The sequence below is a fragment of the Arachis stenosperma genome, chromosome 3, assembly GCF_014773155.1.
Source record: "Arachis stenosperma cultivar V10309 chromosome 3, arast.V10309.gnm1.PFL2, whole genome shotgun sequence".
Classification (NCBI taxonomy): Eukaryota; Viridiplantae; Streptophyta; class Magnoliopsida; order Fabales; family Fabaceae; genus Arachis; species Arachis stenosperma.
In genome coordinates, this window is record NC_080379.1 from 150,005,312 (window position 1) to 150,027,037 (window position 21,726).

Sequence of the window (21,726 nt, forward strand, 5' to 3'; positions counted from 1 at the left end):
GAGCTTAACCCTTTGAAAGACTTAACCGTTTAAGGGAAAAGATCATGGCAAGCACAAGCTTTAACAACAACAACACTAGTGAAGGTAACTCAACCGCTAGACCTCCTCTTTTTAGCGGAACAAATTACTCTTATTGGAAAAATAAGATGAGAATTTGGATCCGTTCTCAAGATGTGAGAATTTGGAAAGTGATTGAGAATGGAAATCACATTCCAACAAAGACAACAAGCGCTAAAGAAGGAGAAGTCTCCGTCTCAAAGCAAGTACCAAAAGGAGAAGATGAATATAGTGACGATGATTGGAAGAAAGTGGCAATGAATGATAAAGCCATCAACTTCATTCATTGTGCACTTAACGAGCATGATTATATGAAGATCTCTACATGTGAAACCGCTAAAGAGATTTGGGATAAACTCCAAATCACTTACGAAGGAACCGACCACGTTAAAGAATCAAAGGTATTTATGTTGGTTCATGAATGGGAAAATTTTAAAATGAAAGATGAAGAGAGCATTGAAGAAGCTCTTGAAAGACTCTCCAAGATCTTCAACAATCTAAGCATGCTTGGCACAAAATACAATGATAAACAAATTGTGACCAAGGTGCTTACAAGCCTTACACCAAAATGGAACTCCAAAGTGAACGCCATTGTGGAAGGAAGGCTCTATGATCAACTTACATTTGATCAACTACGAGGTAATCTTCTCACCTATGAAATGACTATGCTAAATAGACAAAAAGGTGAAGAAAGCAAGAAGAAAAGTCTCGCCCTTAAAACAACATCACTACAAGAAGAGAGTGATGATAATGAAGAAGAAGGAGATGAAGAATTTGCACTCTTATTAAAAAGATTCAATAAGTTTGCAATGAAGAAAAACTTCAAGAGCAAAACAAAGGTACCAAAATGCTATGAGTGTGGAGAAGTTGGACACATCAAACCCAATTGTCCAAAACTTCAAAAGGAGGACAAAAACAAGAAATTTAAGAAGAAGGAGAAAGCATACATATCATGGGAGAACGAGGATGAATCCGACTCCGATGACGACGAGGTTGCAAATCTTTGCTTAATGGCAAGCGAAGAAAAGGTTAGTGATGACAACTCCACTTCTTTTAATTTACAAGATGAATATGATGCCTTACTTGAGGTGTACACAAAACTTACCCAAGATTATTCTCTCCTAAAGAAAAAGAATATGGATCTTTTAAAACAAAATGAGATGTTGAAAAACGAGAATATCAATCTTGGAAAAGATAAGTGTAGCACAAGTAGTGATCCATACAAATCTTGTAAAATGCATGAAAATGAAATTACAAATCTTAAGAACACTTTAGCTAAGTTCAATGAATCTTCAAAGAACTTAGATAAAATGTTGAAAAACCAAAAGCATGTTCATAATAAGGAAGGTTTAGGTTTTGAAAAAGGAAAATTTAAAAATACTAAAACTCCTATTAGGCAACCGCAAGCCCAAAAGGCAAGCATGCCTAAAAGGAATGAAGCCTTTAAACATCCTCCTCAACATGCTTCATTTAGAAATTATAATCACAACGCATATAGATCAAAAGATGTTGCATTTAGGAAACAACCTAGGCAACCATTTAGAAACATGCATAGGATGCATAATCCAAATGTCATATGTCATTATTGTAATAAAGTAGGTCATATAGCACCCGTATGCTTTACTAGAATTAAACATATAAACTTTCGTAGTCAAGATACGAGATGGGCACCTTATGGGCATTATGCTCATACTAACCATCAAGGACCCAAATTCACTTGGGTACCTAAATCCCAATTTTAATTGTTTTGTAGGTACGTGTTGGAGCTAAGGATACAAATTGGTATGTTGATAGTGGATGCTCCAAACACATGACCGGCGATGAATCAAAGTTCACCGCAATAGAGCCTACAAACGGAGGAAACGTGATCTATGGAGACAACAACACCGGCAAAGTAATCGGCGTTGGAAAAGTTGGTAAAAATTCTTCTACCTCCATAGATAATGTTATACTTGTCAAAGGTCTCAAACATAATCTCATTAGTGTTAGCCAACTTTGTGACAAAGGAAACTTAGTCACCTTTGATTCAAAATGTTGTTTGATAAAAAGGCAAGACACTAATGAAATTGTGCTAATTGGGCACCGTGTTGACAATGTATACATGATTAATCTAAATGAAGTTTCCTCAAATGATGTGAAATGCCTTGTTAGTAAAAATGATGAAACTTGGTTATGGCATCGTAGAGTAGCTCATGCTAACATGGACCATCTTAGCAAGTTGGTCTCTAAAGAGTTAGTAATTGGCTTACCAAAGCTACGTTTTGAAAAAGACGTCCTTTGCGACGCATGTCAAAAGGGAAAACAAGTAAAGGCCTCTTTTAAATCCAAAAACATTGTTTCAACAACAAGGCCATTACAACTTTTGCACATGGATTTATTTGGTCCTTCTAGGACTATGAGCTTTGGTGGCAATTACTATGCTTTAGTTATTGTTGATGATTACTCTCGATTTACATGGACCTTGTTCCTAGCAAACAAGAGTGATGCATTTCGAGCATTCAAAAGATTAGCCAAAGTTATTCAAAATGAAAAGAATTTGCATATATCATTTATTAGAAGTGATCATGGTGGAGAATTTGAAAACAATCTTTTTGAAACTTTTTGTGAAGAAAATGGCATTGAGCATAATTTTTTCTCTCCTAGAACACCACAACAAAATGGTGTGGTTGAAAGGAAAAATCGTCATTTAGAAGAAATGGCGAGAACTATGATCAATGAGGCTAATATTCCTAAGTACTTTTGGGCAGATGCGGTTAGTACCGCGTGTTATGTTATGAATAGGATTATCATTCGACCTATTCTTAAGAAAACACCGTACGAATTGTACAAAGGAAGAAAGCCAAATATTTCCCACCTTCACGTCTTTGGTTGTAAATGCTTTATTCTAAATAATGGAAAAGATAACTTAGGCAAATTTGATGCTAAGGCTGATGAAGGAATCTTCTTAGGCTACTCTTTAACTAGCAAAGCTTTTAGAGTATATAATAAACGCATCATGACTATGGAAGAAAGTATTCATGTCGCTTTTGATGAAACTAACCGTTGTTGTGCTAGAAAAGATTTTGATGAAAATGTAGAAAACTTTGATTCACTAAATTTGAATGGTGAAGACAAAGAAAAATATTTAAATGAAGCCTCTACAAGCTCAACAAAGGATAGTGTTCAAGTTAAAGAAATTGAACCATCACAAGCACAAATAAATGCACTTCCAAAGGATTGGCGTGCTTCAAAGGATCATCCTCTAGACAACGTCATTGGTGATGTTTCGAAATGGGTAACAACTCGATCCACTTTTAGAAATTTATTTGCATATAGTGCTTTTGTTTCTCAAATTGAACCATCTACCATTGAGTCCGCAATTGATGATGAACATTGGGCTATGGCAATGCAAGAGGAGCTTAACCAATTCAAACGAAATGACGTTTGGGAATTGGTGCTTAAACCAAGTAATCAAACAATTGTAGGAACAAAATGGGTTTTTAGAAATAAACTCGATGAAAATGGTACAATTGTTAGAAACAAAGCTAGATTAGTAGCTAAAGGTTATAATCAAGAGGAAGGCATTGATTATGACGAAACTTATGCTCCCGTAGCTAGATTAGAAGCAATTAGGATGTTACTTGCTTTTGCATCCTCTTATAACTTCAAACTTTATCAAATGGATGTTAAGAGTGCCTTTCTTAATGGTTTCATTCAAGAAGAAGTATATGTTGAACAACCTCCCGGTTTTGAGGATTATGAAAATCCTAATCATGTTTTTAAACTTAAGAAAGCTCTTTATGGTCTTAAACAAGCTCCAAGAGCTTGGTATGAACGTTTGAGCAAGTTTTTAATAGAAAAGGGTTTTAGAAGAGGGAAGGTTGATACAACTTTATTTATCTTGATTGAAAACAAAAATATCCTTTTGGTACAAGTTTACGTCGATGACATAATATTTGGTTCAACTAACGAATCACTTTGCAAGTTTTTCTCAAACCTCATGCAAAGTGAATTTGAAATGTCCATGATGGGCGAACTCAACTTCTTCCTTGGTCTTCAAATCAAACAAGGAAAAGAAGGAACTTTCGTTATCCAAACCAAATATTGCAAGGAACTGCTCAAAAGATTTGGAATGGACAATGCTAAGGCAATGGACACACCAATGAGCACTACTTGCTACCTTGACAAAGATGAACAAGGTAAAAGCATAGATGTAAAGAAGTATAGAGGCATGATAGGATCATTACTTTATCTAACGGCAAGTAGGCCAGATATCATGTTTAGTGTATGCATGTGTGCGAGATACCAAGCTAATCCTAAGGAATCTCACTTAAGTGCGGTGAAAAGGATTATGAAGTATCTCATAGGAACATTAAATGTTGGATTGTGGTATCCGAAAGGATCCACTTGTGATTTGATTGGTTATTCCGATTCCGATTTTGCCGGTTGCAAATTGGATAGGAAAAGCACTAGCGGCACTTGTCACTTGCTAGGAAACTCTCTTGTTTCATGGCATAGTAAGAAACAAGTAAGTGTAGCCTTATCTACCGCCGAAGCCGAGTATGTAGCCGCCGGTAGTTGTTGCGCCCAAATTTTATGGATGAAACAACAACTTGTGGACTATGGACTCATGCTTGATCACATTCCTATCAAATGTGATAATACTAGTGCAATAAAATTAACCAAGAATCCGGTTCAACATTCAAGAACCAAGCATATTGAGATTAGACATCACTTCATAAGAGACCATGTTGAAAAGGGTGATGAGGTTATTGAATTTGTTGAAACTAGTAAACAACTAGCGGACATCTTCACTAAACCTTTATGTAAAGAAAGTTTTTTTAACATCCGAAATGAACTTGGTATCTTGGATTCTAATATAATATGATTTGTTTGAATTCATTGTATTTATATTGCTATTTTTGTATCTCTTACTAACTTAAGCATTGGAGATATCCAATTAGCCATTGTTTTGTAGGTTTATGAGTTGATGAATGAGTGATTAATCTTGAGGTAGATTGAAGAATTTGAAGATTATAAACAATGGAGGATCAACAAATTGAAGTTTATAATGGTTTAAGTGAGTATATACATGATGGAACTCAAAGGATTGAAGAAAGAACCACCAAAGGATGAAAATTTGGTGATTTTGGGCAAAATGATGCATGTTGCATCGATGCAACCAAGCTTTGCATCGATGCAAAGCACACAACGTGCTATGTGCATCGATGCAAACACGACCAAATTGCACAAAAACACGTGAATTTGGCATTTTTGAGCAACAAAACCCCACTTTTTCATCATCTTCAACCTCACAACTCATATCCCCACATTCAAACCTCCATAACCTCCAAAACAAGCTCACATATAGCTTCATACAACTCACAAAACTTAGATACCCACTACAAACAAATTACATATTTGAAGTCCCCACATTCTCCTCTACAAAACCCATAAAACAAAATCATCCACAATGCCTAGAATCAAGAGAACCATCAAGAAGTCAAAAGGCTCTTCAAGTGTGGTTCCACCTCCAAATGATCATCCTTTGGCAAGGTACTTTGCTTCTAATGAAGATCTTCAATTCTATGAGGCAAGGCTCGCCGGAAGAAAGGAAATTCCTCCGAGGTATTTGGATCCGACCCTTCTTGTCATTCATAAGTTTGATACTCTTAAGGCTATTCTAGTTCATCAAGGCCTCATGGATTTTGTTCAAATTAAGAATAAATATTATCCGGATTTAGTTGCCATAGCCTATAGTACACTCATGATTGAGATTGATGAGGAAGATGAATCAAATTTCACATTATTCTTCAAGATAGGAAGAAAGGATTATAAGCTAGATGGTGATGAGTTAGCCACCATTTGGGAGTTACCAAATCAAGGTGACTTGTTTCAAGGTGGTAAAACCCCAATTGATGAATGGGGTTATTCAAAGGACAATGCCATGCATTTGTTCAACCTTGTACAAGGAGCTCACTCCAAAATTAGTTGCAATTCAATGAGTGCGGAACATAGAACTTTGTTATATCTAGTCACCTATGTATTGCAACCTAGAATATCCGGGCATGCGAATGTAAATGATGAAGATTTGATTGTCATGTGGGCTATGATGAATGGGATTAAGATTAATTGGCCATACTTTATAGTACAACATATGATTAGGCTCAAGATGAAGGATAGGAATGGTGGATTAGGATTCCTTTGCCTATGGTCTAAAGTCTTTGATTATGTTGGTATTGATGTATCAAATGAGATCGCCAAGGAAGTACCACCTCAATCTTGTATCAACACTCATATTCTCAACAAAATGGGAAGAAGAAATGTTGATGAACAAGGTCCTCAAGAGCAAGCTCCTCCACAAGCACCTCAAGCTCAAGAACCACCCTCCTTGGTTGATGTAATGAGAGAATTATAATCCATCAACCAAAATATCCAAAGGATTGAAGTAGAGCATGGTAGGCAACTTGAAGCACTTAATCGTCGTGTGTCTCGTGTAGATCATCGCACGGGTCGCTTGGATCGTCGTATTGATGACTTATATGAGCATTTCGGCATCCACCTACCGTATGAAGAGGATAATGATGATGATGAAGACCAAGATTGATTGTCTCCTCTTCATCAAGTCACTTTTTATTGCTTTATGTTTATTTGATTATATGAATTGTTAAACTAACTCCTAGTAAGCTAAGGATTTCTATTATGGTTTAAATACTTTGATATTTCCTTCATAATTTTGTTTAATGATTAATGCTTGTATGCTTATTTGGTGAATAACTCAAAATAGGCTTGGTACCCCTATTTTAAGTTAATGTGCATGCCTTGATATATTTCACTTCTTTAGGGGGAATTATGCATGCTTGTTATATATAAAAAGAGGAAATCAAATTCTTTTTGAAAGGGGGAATATCTCATCCTTGAGATTAATAGAGAAATTGAACTTAAAAAAAATTCATTATTTTATGCATGCTTCTATGACACATTTCAAACTCCTTTCTTTTTGATAATGTCAAAAGGGGGAAGAAAAGTTTGAGGATATTTGAAGTTTTGAACTTTTGAAAAAGAAGAAGTTTGAGGATTTGAAAAGAAGAAATAAGTTTGCAAAACAATGATTTCAAAAAGACTTCCGCTAAGCAAAAACTTTGATATCTAAATCGTTTTCTTTGATAAACGCCCTTTAAGGGAACAAATGCACATATTTAGGGGGAACTCCTGCAAAATTTTTTTTGTGAAGTCTTCTCCAAAGCTTTCTATAAAGTGCATTATTGTTGCTTTCAAAATCATTTATAAATGCATATCCTCAAAATTGGTTTGTCATTATCAAAAAGGGGGAAATTGTAAATCATGTTGCTTGTATGCGAAGTTTGTATTCGTAGGTTTTGATGAATGACAAACCAACAAACGACATGAAAGACAAACCAACAAACAACTTGAATGGACAAGCATGTTGAAAGATCAACCAACATTCAACGTTGAGGAATGAAGAGTTGAAAGCAACACAACAACAACAAGAAACTCAAGTCCACAACATTTGAAGACAAGTATAGTGTCTTAGGACTTAGGTAACTTCTTGTTAAGAACCAATTGCTAAATCTCTCAACACACACTCACAAAATGTTTTGATGCACATCTTGCAATTCGATGCTAGCCAAATGGTTTAAAACTTGTTTTCAAAGGTACAAAAGCATAGGAATTGACTCCAACAAGTTTGAGATCAATCCTAAGTATTTTGAAGTGATTTTAAGCCATTCTTTAAGGTTTGCATCGATGCACACTCATCTTGCATCGATGCAAAGCATGCGACGACTTGTTGCATCGATGCAAAGATGTTTGCATCGATGCAACCTAGTTGAAAATTCAAATTTCAGCTTCAAAGACACATTTGCATCGATGCAAAGTGTTATGCATCGATGCAAATGATTCAAAAACATAAAAAACGGCTAGTTTTGACAAAAAGGCTCCATCCCATTAACTCCCCAACGTTTCTAAGGTTTGGGGAGTCTATAAATAGATGGATTGAAGCCTTATTTCACATACTTGAGCATTTGCAAACTATCTTGTTCATATTCTTTTATTCTACACATTTTTTAAGGTGTTATAATACACAATTTGAGAGAGCAATATCAATTGGTTCAATAGTGCTAAACTTGTAATCATACACTCTTTTAGAGAGTACTCATTTCGTCTCAACAATTCTTTGAGAATTGTTTTCTTGTACACTTTGTAAATTGGAGTGTGATCTCCAAGGTTGAGTCAAGAGTTATAAACACTATAGTCGGTGAGGATACCAAAGAGGTATACTAAGTACTCAAGGCAAATCTTAGAGAAGGTATCTCTAAGTGGAGTGGGTTAGTATACGAGTGGTGATCATATACCGTGAGGTGTTAGAAACTAAGGACTCGGATTGTAAAAGGTTTTGCGCGAGCACCTTGAAGCTTGGCAATAGTGGAACTTCTCAATAGCGATTGAGAAAGAAAGTGGACGTAGGACAAGGATTGTGCCGAACCACTCTAAATAGCGTTTGCATCTCTCCAAACTCATCTCTTCAATATTATTGTCTTTTACCTTTGAGCAAATAAATTGTGATCGAAAAGTAGCTTCGTAAGTACTTAAGGAATAGCTTAAGTTCGATTGGTGAAAAGCTTGATCAATTTATTTGAGTTGGTGTCTATTGGAAAGTAAAAGCTCCTTATAAATGCTTAGCAATTGAGTTAAGCTCTTGGAAAAATACTAGTACAATAACACTTTTGTATATTGTCTTTAACTTTCGCAAAAAGATTCATTGTTGTTGCAATACTCAATTCACCCCCCTCTTGAGTAATTGTGCATAGGTTCTACATACAAAATTATGGTATTAATTATGAAAAGACTTTTGCTCCTGTTACTCGATTCACATATGTTCGAGCTTTCCTTGCCATTACCACCGTAAAAAATTATCTCTCAGTCAGATGGATGTGAAGAATGCGTTTCTTATTGGGATTTTGATAAAGAAAGTCTATATGAAATCACTCCCCGGTTATCTGTGGCCTTCTAGCAAAGTTTGTCTTCTTCGTAAGGCACTCTATGACCTTAAGCATGCTCCTTGCGAATGGTTTGAAAAGTTTAGCAACACTATATGAAACCTTGGTTTCACTTGTAGCTCTCATAAGAATGCTCATGGGGTTGTTCTTCTACTATTATATGTTGATGACATGATCATTACTAGAGATGATGTCGACAGTATCACTGATCTTAAACCATCCCTTCACCATACCTTTGAGATAAAAAATTTTGGATCTCTAAGTTATTTTCTTGGTCTTGAAGTAATATCCTTTGACGACGGTATTTATCTCTCTCAAGCTAAGTATGCTTCCAATCTTCTCACTCGAGCCAGTATTACATACAGATAATCACTCTGAGTCTACTTTTCTTAGGCCTAATGCTTGGTTTACTCCTATAGATGTCACTTTTTTGGATAATCCTACTCTTTATCGACAGTTAGTTGGAGGTCTAACATACCTGATTGTCACCTGACCAGACATCGTCTATCCTGTTCATGTTGTGAGACAGTTCTTGTCAGTTTCTCGTACTAGAAATTATGAGGCAGTTCTTCATATCCTTTGTTACATCAAAGGCACTCTGTTTCATGGATACTATTTTTTTTGCCCACGCATATTTAATCCTTCAAGGATACTTAGATGCTGATTGGAATGGTGATCTCACTGATCATCGTTTTACTACCAGTTACTATTTGATTCTTGGTGACTCTCTTATTTTTTGACGAGTCAAGCAGCAAACATTCACTACTCGATCAAGCACCAAAGGTGAATACCATGCCCTCGCTGACACCACTGCTGAAGTTGTCTCGATTTGTTAGCTTCTTGAAGACTTGGGTGCCACTCAGTCGTTCCCATCTGATGTTTATTGTGACAACTGAAGTGCTACTTAGATTTCTATAATTATGTCTTTCATGAGTGCACCAAACCCATTGAGAATGATTGACACTTTGTCCGGCAACATCTTTTTATTGGTGTTGTTTGTCCCGTAACGGTTGAGACTCTGGACTAGATTGCTGATATCTTTACGAAAGCCCATCATCCTACTCATTTTCGGACTATAAGGTTTAAACTCAAGATGGTATTCTTAGCTCCCACTACAAGAAAAATGCTGAATACCATCGGATTTAGCGTCAAACGTTAGCAAGCGATTTACCAGAGAATTTGGCGATAAATTCGTCAGATAAAAAGATTACCATTGGATTTAGTTTTCCGATGATAAATTCTCCGGTATTAATTGGAGAAAAAAAAGGAAAAAATGGCACGGTCATTACCGTCAGATTTACCGGCGGATAAATTCGCCGGTGATCCAAATTATTGCAATGTTGTGTTTTGGTCATTTGCAAAGCATTACTATCAGATTCATCCGGCGGTAAATCCAACGGAAATCATGCCCTAAATTCAAACCACGAACCCTCTCCCCTCATTTTTAAACTACTCTCTCTTTCTAACCTTCTCCTCTTTCTCTCTCTAACCTTCTCCCCTCTCTCTCTCCTCCTCTCTCTATCTCTCACAAACCACCTCTGGCAGCCCCTCCACTAGCGTCGGCCACCACTAACAATGTTCAAAGTCTACAAGACTCCTTGCGTCGCGTTGGTCGCTCTATCGCTGTCATTTTCGTCGCTCCTGTAACACCCTACCACACAGAACTTTACACCTAGGATGTAAATCAAAGGTGGCGAGGCGCTACGACCTCTAAAAATAAAATACATATAAATATAACAAGGATATTATATCTAGGATCCTTGAAAAAGAGCTAAGCAAAAACGTAACAGAAACCCGCATCATACTTTCAAAAGATTGAGAGAAGGATAAACTATACATATATAGAACATAATTTCAAAAGATATGAATATCAAGTCCCAGACTCGACCAAACTACAACACTAAATCCCAAGAGTTCTTCGCTTCCACAGAGTCTCCAAAATGCTTTGTGCGGTGCCTCACGTCTTGCATCTGAAAACAACAATATATGTATGGAGTGAGAACCATGGGTTCTCAGCATGGTAATGATACCCACATAAATAATCTATAATGTCCTGGAAAAGCCAGAGGCGATCCTAGAACTCCGACACTCAGAATTAAACTTAAAGACTATACTAAACTAGAAATTTGGTACAATGGGACTTTATCTAAGGGATTCCAATTTTAATCTAATTCCAGCCAATATTTCTCTTTCTGTCTCCCCCAACCCTCCGAATCACCAGTGGAACAACTCTCAGTGTCACCTTCACCAGCATGAGAAATCTCTCAGTTGTAAAGACAAACAATACAATCAAGAAAAACACAAGTATAGATTGCAGTTACAGCAAGTAGCTCAGATAGCAGTTAATCACAGATAAATAATTAGGCAAACCAAAAGAATGCATACTTAAAAAATTATACAAATGCATGTGATAAATGCCTTTTCTACTGGCTGTGAGCTCACGTGTCGGTTACTTTGCCAGAACCCGACACACCCGGTAGCTAACTCAGATATCGTCTCTCTAACATGTATTCACACTCTTAGGATATAGTGTCCGTCACACTCATGGGATACAGTGCCCGACACACTCATGGGATATAGTGCCTGCTACACTCATGGGATATAGTGCTCTCCACACTCATGGGATATAGTGCCCCCCGCATTTTTCGGGATAAAGTGTTCCCACACTCTTGGGATATAGTGATTGCTACGCTCTTAGAATATAGTGCCCGCCACACTCATGGGATATAGTGCCCGACACACTTGCTAGGGTAAAGTGCTCCCACACTCTTGGAATATAGTGCCCGTCAGACCGTCACACTCATAGGTACATATAATCCGTCAAGTTCAATAATTCAACACATTCAAGCTTATCTTATGGTAATCTAACATAAGTTTTCATGCTACATTATATATTATCTAGGAGAAACTAAAACCATATGGTGCACGAAATTGTGATCATCAATGGCGCCATCAACATGGTACGCTCAATTGCAATCTCAACTCTTTATCACAACTTCGCACAACTAACCAGCAAGTGCACTGGGTCGTCCAAGTAATAAACCTTACGCGAGTAAGGGTGGATCCCATGGAGATTGTTGGTATGAAGCAAGCTATGGTCATCTTGTAAATCTCAGTCAGGCGGATTCAAATGGTTATGGACGATTCAAGATAAATAAAACATAAAATAAAGATAGAGATACTTATGTAATTCATTAGTGAGAATTTCAGATAAGCGTATGGAGATGCTTTGTCCCTTCCGTCTCTCTGCTTTCCTACTGTCTTCATCCAATCCTTCTTACTCCTTTCCATGGCAAGCTGTATGTTGGGCATCACCGTTGTCAATGGCTACATTCCCGTCCTCTCAGTGAAAATGTTCAACGCGCTCTGTCACAGCACGGCTAATCATCTGTCGGTTCTCAATCAAGTTGGAATAGAATCCAGTGATTCTTTTGCGTCTGTCACTAATGCCTAGCCTTCAGGAGTTTGAAGCTCATCACAGTCATTCAATCCTTGAATCCTACTCAGAATACCACAGACAAGGTTTAGACCTTCCGAATTCTCTTGAATGCCGCCATCAATTCTAGCTTATACCACAAAGATTCTGATTAAGGAATCCAAGAGATATCCACTCAATCTAAGGTAGAACGGAGGTGGTTGTTGATGAGCGGATAATTTATACGCTTTTTGGCATTGTTTTTAGTATGTTTTAATTATGTTTTAATTAGTTTTTATTATATTTTTATTACTTTTTAGTTAAAATTCACTTTTCTGGACTTTACTATGAGTTTGTGTGTTTTTCTGTGATTTCAGGTATTTTCTAGCTGAAATTGAGGAACCTGAGCAAAAATCTAATTCAGAGGCTGAAAAAGACTGCAGATGCTGTTGGATTCTGACCTCCCTGCACTCGAAGTGGATTTTCTGGAGCTACAGAAACCCAATTTGCGCGCTTTCAATTCCGTTGGAAAGTAGACATCCTGGGCTTTCCAGAAATGTATAATAGTTCATACTTTTGCCCGAGATTTGATGGCCCAAACAGGCATTCCAAGTCAGCTCAAGAATTCTGGCATTTAACGCCAGAACTGGCACAAGAATGGGAGTTAAACGCCCAAACTGGCACAAAAGCTGGCGTTTAACTCCAAAAAAAGTATCTACACATGAAAGCTTCAATGCTCAGCTCAAGCACATACCAAGTGGGCCCGGAAGTGGATTTTTATGTCATTTACTCATCTTTGTAAACCCTAAGCTACTAGTTCTCTACAAATAGGACCTTTTGCTATTGTATTTTCATCTTTAGATCTTTGAATATTTTGATCACTTTAGGTCTTTGGATAATGTTTTTATGATTGAACCCTCTTTAGGAGGCTGGCCATTCGGCCATGCCTAGACCTTGTTCTTATGTATTTTCAACGGTGGAGTTTCTACACACCAAAGATTAAGGTGTGGAGCTCTGCTATACCTCGAGTATCAATGCAATTACTATTGTTCTTCTATTCAATTCAGCTTATTCTTGTTCTAAGATATCACTTGTTCCTCAACTTGATGAATGTGATGATCCGTGACTGACAAACCCCATTTTGAGGGTTTATCTTGTGCTGATTTCAGGGGTTTTATCAATGATTCCACACACTTTCTGTATGAAAGTACAAGATTTTGCATTCCTTTCCTAGTTTTGCCTCATGGATGAAAACATGCTTATTTTGTACTAAAATAGATACATTTCTAATCTTCTCTTGATGCCATTCGATGCCGTGACTTGTGTGTTAAGTGGTTTCAGGATATAGATAGGAATAGACCGGAAGAGAGAAGGAAGACGGATGCAAAGGAAAGAAGCATGAGAGTTGAGCCTTGGGAATTTCCGCATGGGCGCGTGCGCGCACCTGGCGCGTCCGCGCGGATGAGAGCAACGTGAAGCCGAGACTAAGAGCCAAGCCACGAGCCGGCTTGAGTAGCGGCCAAGCCAGGACCTTCATGGACGCGCACGCGTACATCACGCCTCCGCGCACTTCACAAGACGCCTCGACGGCGCGTGCGCGCACCTTGCGCGTGCGCGCCGATTCGCGAATATGATTTTTTTAGAAGTCACGTGACTTATGCGTGGAGGTAGTTAAGAATCCCACTTTTGGGGAAATGCTTTGGCGGGAGAAGGCTTAAGAAGACCAAGGGAGCAGGGGTTAAGGACACTTAGTTCATTTTCTAGAATTAGATATTTTGGGGAGGAGTTAGTTACACTTTTGGAGGAGAGAAGAGAGAGATTCCAAGCTTTTCCCTAGGGTTCATCTTCATTCAATTTCTTGATTTTTCAGTGACTCTTTGGTGAGATCCATTGCAATTCTCACTCTACTTTGTTCATGTCATAGATTTTCCTCTTCAATTTCAAGTAGTAGTTGTAATTGACCAATTCTCATAGATCTAGAATTCAACTTGTAATTTTGGATTTCATCCATACTTTGAGAATTTGATTTCTATTGTTACTCTTTGAGATTTGTTGTTAGATCCTTGTGTTGCAATACTTTTAATTCTACTTTTCTTTTCATTTTGCCATGGCTTTCCTTTTTGCTCATCACATGTTTGATAAAATGTCAACACTAGCTATGGAGTAGAATTTTTACACTTGGCATAGGGTTTGGTCATTGGAAGAAGTTGAATAATTATATCAATGGTTGATTTGGAATTAGGGATTGCTAGTTGGCTTGGAGTGCACTAAAGCTAGATTCCCATGAGGTGAAGCTAGGACTTGTGACTCAAGTTGATTGTTTTCATTTGATTTTCTTCTATACTTAGGGGATAACTAAATGAAGCAAGACCTAATTGTTGTCAACATTGAATGAACTATAAGGATAGAATTTCCAATGCCAATCCTAAGCCAAGTCTTTTGATAATTGATTGTTTGTTTCTCATTGTTTTGCCAAAACCTTCAAAGAATTTCAACAAAGCTTACTAAACCAATAAGATGCACACTTTGGCAATTCCAAGGGAGAACGACTCGGGAGACTAATACTCTCGGATATAGATTGTAGATTTGTTTGATGATGGATTTTGCGTCGGTTTAGACTATACTACGATTGATCACTTGATAATTTCTATACCGGCAAAAATTCATTTGTCAAAATGGCGCCGTTGCCGGGGAGTTTGCTTAGTGTGCCATGTTATTGTTTTGGATTAAGCGTGTGTATATGTACATAGTTGCACTTCATTGTAAACTGCTCAATTGACTAACCCCTCATCGTTACAATGAATCCCATTTCCCCTTCATTGCATGACGCGTTCACAACCGAATCCGAGCTTAGTCCCTCTTGATCCGGAAATAGAACGAACTTTGTTTCATATTAGACAAGCTCGGAGGCGGCTAAGGTTTGGAAAAGGTGAAGAGGTTTTCACCACCTCAACCACCTTACTAGAAGTGAACATTGAACTGTCACTCAAAGAAGGCACTAATCATACTTCCATCAATCTCATTAACAATTCTTCTTTTGTTTTAGGTACTAATACCATGGATGCTCCAAGGAGAGTTACCATCAAGGAAGCGGGTGCACCGGATTATGTCCTTTAACCCCTTCATGTAACTCACCCTCACTTGAATGCAAACTTTGAATTGAAGACCGCTTTGATCAACCTCTTACCCAAGTTTCACGGGCTCCCCGCACAAGACCCTATTCGACATCTCAAGGACTTCCATCGCATATGCTCAACTACTAGACGGGAAGGGTCCGATGAAGTTGCTATATGGTTGTTTGCTTTCCCTTTCTCTCTTGAGGACAAGGCTAAAGAATGGTTCTACACTCTCTCTAGTGAAGTCACCTCCGATTGGGACCTACTTAGAAGAGGATTCTTAGATAAATTCTTGCCCCCGGAGAAGATGGATAGGCTAAGAAAGGAAATGTCTTGTATTGTGCAAGGGGAGACGGAACCACTCTATGAGTATTGGGAACGGTTTCGCAAACTACTAGATGCATGCCCTAATCACATGATCGATACTCAAGTATTGCTTGGATACATATGCCAAGGGATGCGAGAGCAAGATAGAACCCTCTTGGACACTTCTAGCAATGGTTCTTTGTCCAAATATAAAACCGCGGAGGAGGCATGGCAACTTATCATTGACTTAGCCGAATCCAATCAACATATGAGGCGAAGAGTCAACCGTCCAAGGACCGTGAATGAGGTATCAACTAGTAGTGAAACTACCGCTCTAACTCAATCCTTGAATGAGATGACATCTATCTTGAGGCAACTCCAATTGAACCAACAACAACCACAACAACCTCAATCATACCAACAACACGCTCCACCACTTCAACAACACAACCAACAATTGGTCCCTCAAAGAGTATGTGGCATTTGCTCTTGCTACTCTCACTACACGGATGAGTGCCCAAGCCTTCAAGAAGACAACACCTTGGCGGCTACCCATAATTTCTATGACCGACCTAATCAAGGGTACTACCAAGGAGGCAATTCTAACCAAGGGCACCCATATCAAGGAGGAGGCTACAACCAAGGAAGTGGACACAATAATCAAAATTGGAGAGACAACCATCAACAAGGGAGTAGGGACAACAACAACAATGGAGGAGGTCAAAGATGGGGCAACAACTCACAAAACTTCTCACAAAACCGGCCATACAACTCACAAAATCAACCATACAACCAACAAAACCCACAAAGAAACTACCAAACATACCAACCACCACATCAAAGACCACCACCCAACCAATCACAACCTCCCCAACTCACATATGCAACCACCCCCTCTAACCAAGACGAAACACTCCGGACCATTATCCAAGGCCAAAAGGAACTACAAAACACACTTGCTTCCGGCCTCACCGGCCTCACCTCTACACTACAAGCTCTTCTTGCACGTATGGATACACCATCAACTCCCACTCCTCAACCCCCAATCCAAAGTGTCATTCCCTCTCAACCTCAACCAAACCCAAAGGGGGGCATCAATGCCATCACCCTTAGGTCCGGTACGCAACTAAAAGAGAAGGAAGCAAGGGACTCAAGTCCTATCACAACCGACCAAGAGGAAGAAAGAATGGATATAGAAGAGGTAGTGGAAGAGGAACCACCACAAGTCATAGTTGAGGATGAAGCCCAATCAACAAAGGAAACAACCAAGGCCAAGAGAACATTGGAAGAGGACATTGCTCAACCACTCCCATTTCCAACACTTGCAAAGAAAGCTAGGAAGCGCATGGAACTCGACCCCAAAATGGTAGAAATGTTCAAGAAAGTTGAGGTAACCATCCCCCTCTTTGATGCTATCCACCAAGTTCCTAGATATGCAAAATTTCTCAAAGATCTATGCATAAACAAGGATAGGATTCTTGAACTAGAAACCATTCCATTGGGAAGTTCTATTTCCGCTTTAATGGGAGCATTGCCCGAGAAGTGTGATGATCCGGGCCCTTGTATGGTCACTTGCACCGTTAATGGAGTTCAATCTATAGATTGCATGTGTGACCTAGGAGCATGTGTTAGCATCATGCCGCTCTCCGTCTACCGGGTATTGAAGTTGCCACCACTAAAAAGGTCGACGGCAAGATTTGTCCTAGCGGATAAGAGCATAATAACCGTGATGGGTGTTGCGGAAGACGTATTGGTGAACATAAAAGGATTGGTGTTTCCGATTGACTTTTATGTCCTTGAAATGCCAACAAGCGAAACCGAGAGAGCATCATCTATTCTCCTTGGAAGACCATTTCTGAGAACTTCTAGATTCAAGCTAGATGCCTACTTGGGGACCTACCTTTTGAAATAGATGGGAGAGTTGTGAGTTTTAGCCTAGAAGAAGCAATGAGGCATCCACCGGAGAATCACTCTCTATTCCGGTGTGACCCAATTGATAACATGGTTGCCGAAGTGCAACTTGCAAAGTTAAATGAGAAGTACACGGTTGAAGAAGCAAATGGAAGTTCAAGCGAACTAAACACCACACATCATACAAACCATCCGGAAACTCATACTCCAAGGAATGAAAAGAAGATGGAATTGAAGCCACTACCACCTCACTTAAGGTATTCATACCTTGATGAAGCCCAAAAGCTACCCGTAATAATTGCACAAGAGTTAACTCCTCAACAAGAAGAAAAATTGCTAAATGTATTGAGGAAGAACAAAAAGGCAATTGGGTGGAGTTTGGCGGATCTAGTGGGGATAAGCCCCTAAGTATGCGAGCACCGCATATTCCTTGAAGAAGGAGCAAGACCGGTCCGACAACCTCAAAGGAGACTTAACCCAACCATTCTTGAGGTGGTAAAGAAGGAAGTCACTAAGCTACTTGAAGCGGACATCATCTATCCTATCTCGGATAGCGAATGGGTAAGCCCGGTCCAAGTAGTGCCAAAGAAGTCCGGGGTGACAACAATCAAGAACGAAAGTGGTGAACTTATAGCAACAAGAGTGCAAAATTCTTGGAGAGTATGCATAGACTACCGAAGATTGAATGCGGCCACAAGAAAAGATCATTTTTCACTACCATTTATCGATCAAATGCTTGATCGATTAGCCGGTAAATCATATTATTGTTTTCTTGATGGATACTCCGGATACTTCCAAATCCATATTGCTCTAGAGGACCAAGAAAAAACCACATTTACTTGCCCCTTTGGAACGTATGCTTACAAGCGTATGCCGTTTGGCCTATGCAATGCACCGGCAACGTTTCAAAGATGCATGATGAGCCTATTTGCGGATTTTCTAGAGCAATCGATGGAAGTTTTCATGGATGACTTTAGTGTGTATGGTGACTCATTTGAGCATTGCTTAGGTAACCTTGAAAAAGTCTTAGAGAGATGCACCAAAACAAACCTTGTCTTAAATTTTGAAAAATGTCATTTCATGGTCAAACAAGGTATTGTTTTGGGACACATAGTCTCAAAAGAAGGTATCTCCGTGGATCCGGCAAAAATAAATGTCATATCTAGTTTACCTTACCCCTCTTCTGAGAGGGAAGTCCGTTCTTTTCTTGGACATGCAGGATTCTACCGGAGATTCATCAAGGACTTTAGCAAGGTGGCCCTACATCTCTCTAGATTACTACAAAAAGACACCGAATTTGAGATGAGCAAGGAATGTATGAAAGCATATGACAAACTCAAAGTAGCATTGACACAAGCTCCTATAGTACGAGGCCCCAATTGGACTCAACCCTTTGAAATCATGTGTGATGCTTCGAATTATGCAATAGGAGCCGCGTTAGCACAACGCGAGGGTAAGATTCCCTATGTCATAGCTTATGCTTCCAAAACATTAGACGGAGCTCAATCCAATTACACTACTACCGAAAAGGAACTCCTAGCTATTGTTTTTGCTTTGGACAAGTTCCGAGCCTATCTTCTTGGTTCCAAGGTAGTAGTGTACTCGGACCACGCGGCACTAAAGTACTTGTTGGCCAAAAAGGAATCAAAACCGAGATTAATTCGTTGGGTGCTTTTGTTACAAGAATTTGACTTGGAAATCAAAGATAGGAACAGTTCCCAAAACCTAGTGGCGGACCATTTAAGTCGCCTCGAACACACAAAAGGCGACACCACTCCTATCAATGATTCCTTTCCCTTAGATGCTTTGCATGCAATCTCGGAAGTGGTTCCTTGGTACGCCCCAATAGCAAACTATTTGGTTTCACACACTCTCCCTCCCAATCTCGACAAAAACAAGAAGGATAAGCTGAAAAGCGAATCCAAATACTATATTTGGGACGATCCCTATTTGTGGAGGTGTGGAGCGGACCAAATAGTGCGACGGTGCGTACCTCAAACCGAATTCCAAGCAATCTTGGACGCTTGCCATGCTTCCGAAGGAGGTGGTCACTATGGGCCCCAAAGAACGGCAAGAAAGGTCCTTGATTGCGGATTTTGGTGGCCAACTCTTCTAAAAGATGCTTCTCTCTATTGCAAATCTTGTCCCCAATGTATTAGGTTTGGAGATATTTCCAAGAAAGACGAAATTCCCCAACAAAATATGCTTTTTTGTGAAATTTTTGACGTGTGGGGAATCGACTTCATGGGACCATTTCCAAATTCCAATGGTTTTCTCTACATCTTGTTAGCCGTCGATTATGTGTCAAAATGGGTGGAGGCAATCCCCACCCGAACGGATGATGCTAATGTTGTGTATTCTTTTGTGAGGAATAATATCATTTGTCGCTTTGGCGCCCCAAGAGCAATCATAAGTGACCAAGGATCCCACTTTTGCAACAAAAGAATAGATGGCCTCATGAGAAAATATGGCATCATCCACAAAGTCGCCACGGCTTACCACCCTCAAACAAACGGCCAAGCCGAAGTCTCTAACCGGGAAATCAAGCATGTGTTAGAAAGGATTGTAAAGCCGAATAGGAAAGATTGGAGCATTAAACTCGCCGATGCATTGTGGGCCTATCGAACGGCTTACAAGACACCCATAGGCATGAGCCCCTTCCGGCTTGTATATGGTAAAGCATGTCACTTACCGGTGGAGATTGAACACAAAGCCTATTGGGCCGTAAAGGAGTGCAATATGAACTTGAGTGGGGCCGGAATAGAGAGAAAGCTTCAATTGGCGGAATTGGAATGTTTGAGATTAGAAGCCTACGACAACTCTAGGCTTTACAAGGAAAAGTTGAAAGCCATCCATGACAAGAACATAAGGAGAAGAGAGTTCCGACCCGGTGACCTAGTCCTTCTCTACAATTCAAGGTTGAGATTACTACCCGGAAAGCTAAGATCAAGGTGGGATGGACCCTACCAAGTGGAGAAAGTAGAACCTTATGGGGTCTACCACTTGCGCCAACCAACAAGCCCGGACATCTTCAAGGTAAATGGGCACCGTCTCAAATTGTATCATGGTGAGCAAAGAAAGAACTCCAAGGAATTTGAAGTGTTCCTCTTGAGGGATGCAACTCTTGAACAAGCATTATGAGCTACAGAAAGTCCAACTTAAGGACGTTAAACAAAAGTGCTAGGTGGGAGACACCCCACCATGGTAAGATCTTTCTTTGAGCTTTGTACATAGACACTTGACTTCATGTTTGTTAGCTAGATTTTAATGTCAATTCTCCTTCATTTGTTAAAATTCATTGATAGTTCACCAATTAAAGTGCCCTGCTATAGTGTTTCAGTGGCTGTATGGGGGGGAGGGGGTTGAAACGTCCAAAGTGATGTAAACACATGCAAATTCAGAAAAAGCCCCACTCTGCGCGTGCGCGCACCTGGCGCGTACGCGCCCTTAAAGCACTCAGCGGTCATCTCCGCGGACGCGCACCGTGCGCGGACGCGTGGATCGTGAATATCAGCCCTCCATACATTTATCCGAGAGTTGCGCCTACACCATGCCAAGACCATGCCTGAAGCACAGGAAGCCCCCGCGCACGCGCACATGGCGCGCCCGCGCACATGGGCGAAATCTGCCAATCGACGCGCAAGCGCACTATGCGCATCCGCGCCGATTGCCTTGCTGCACCCCTAGTATATCTTACAGAGAGTTAGGCCATTCCTAAGCCTACGCTAAGCCACCGGCCTAACACCCTTGCCGCGTGCGCGCACCTGGCGCGCACGCGTCCATACACTGCGAGCACGAAATGCGCGCGCGCGCCCTAGCCGCGCACGCGCCCATCGATTCTGCACTCCTCTCTAAGCCACTTTACAGAGAGTTGAGCCCCCTCCAGGCCCTTTTCATGCCTGGGGCACAACCGCATTGACGC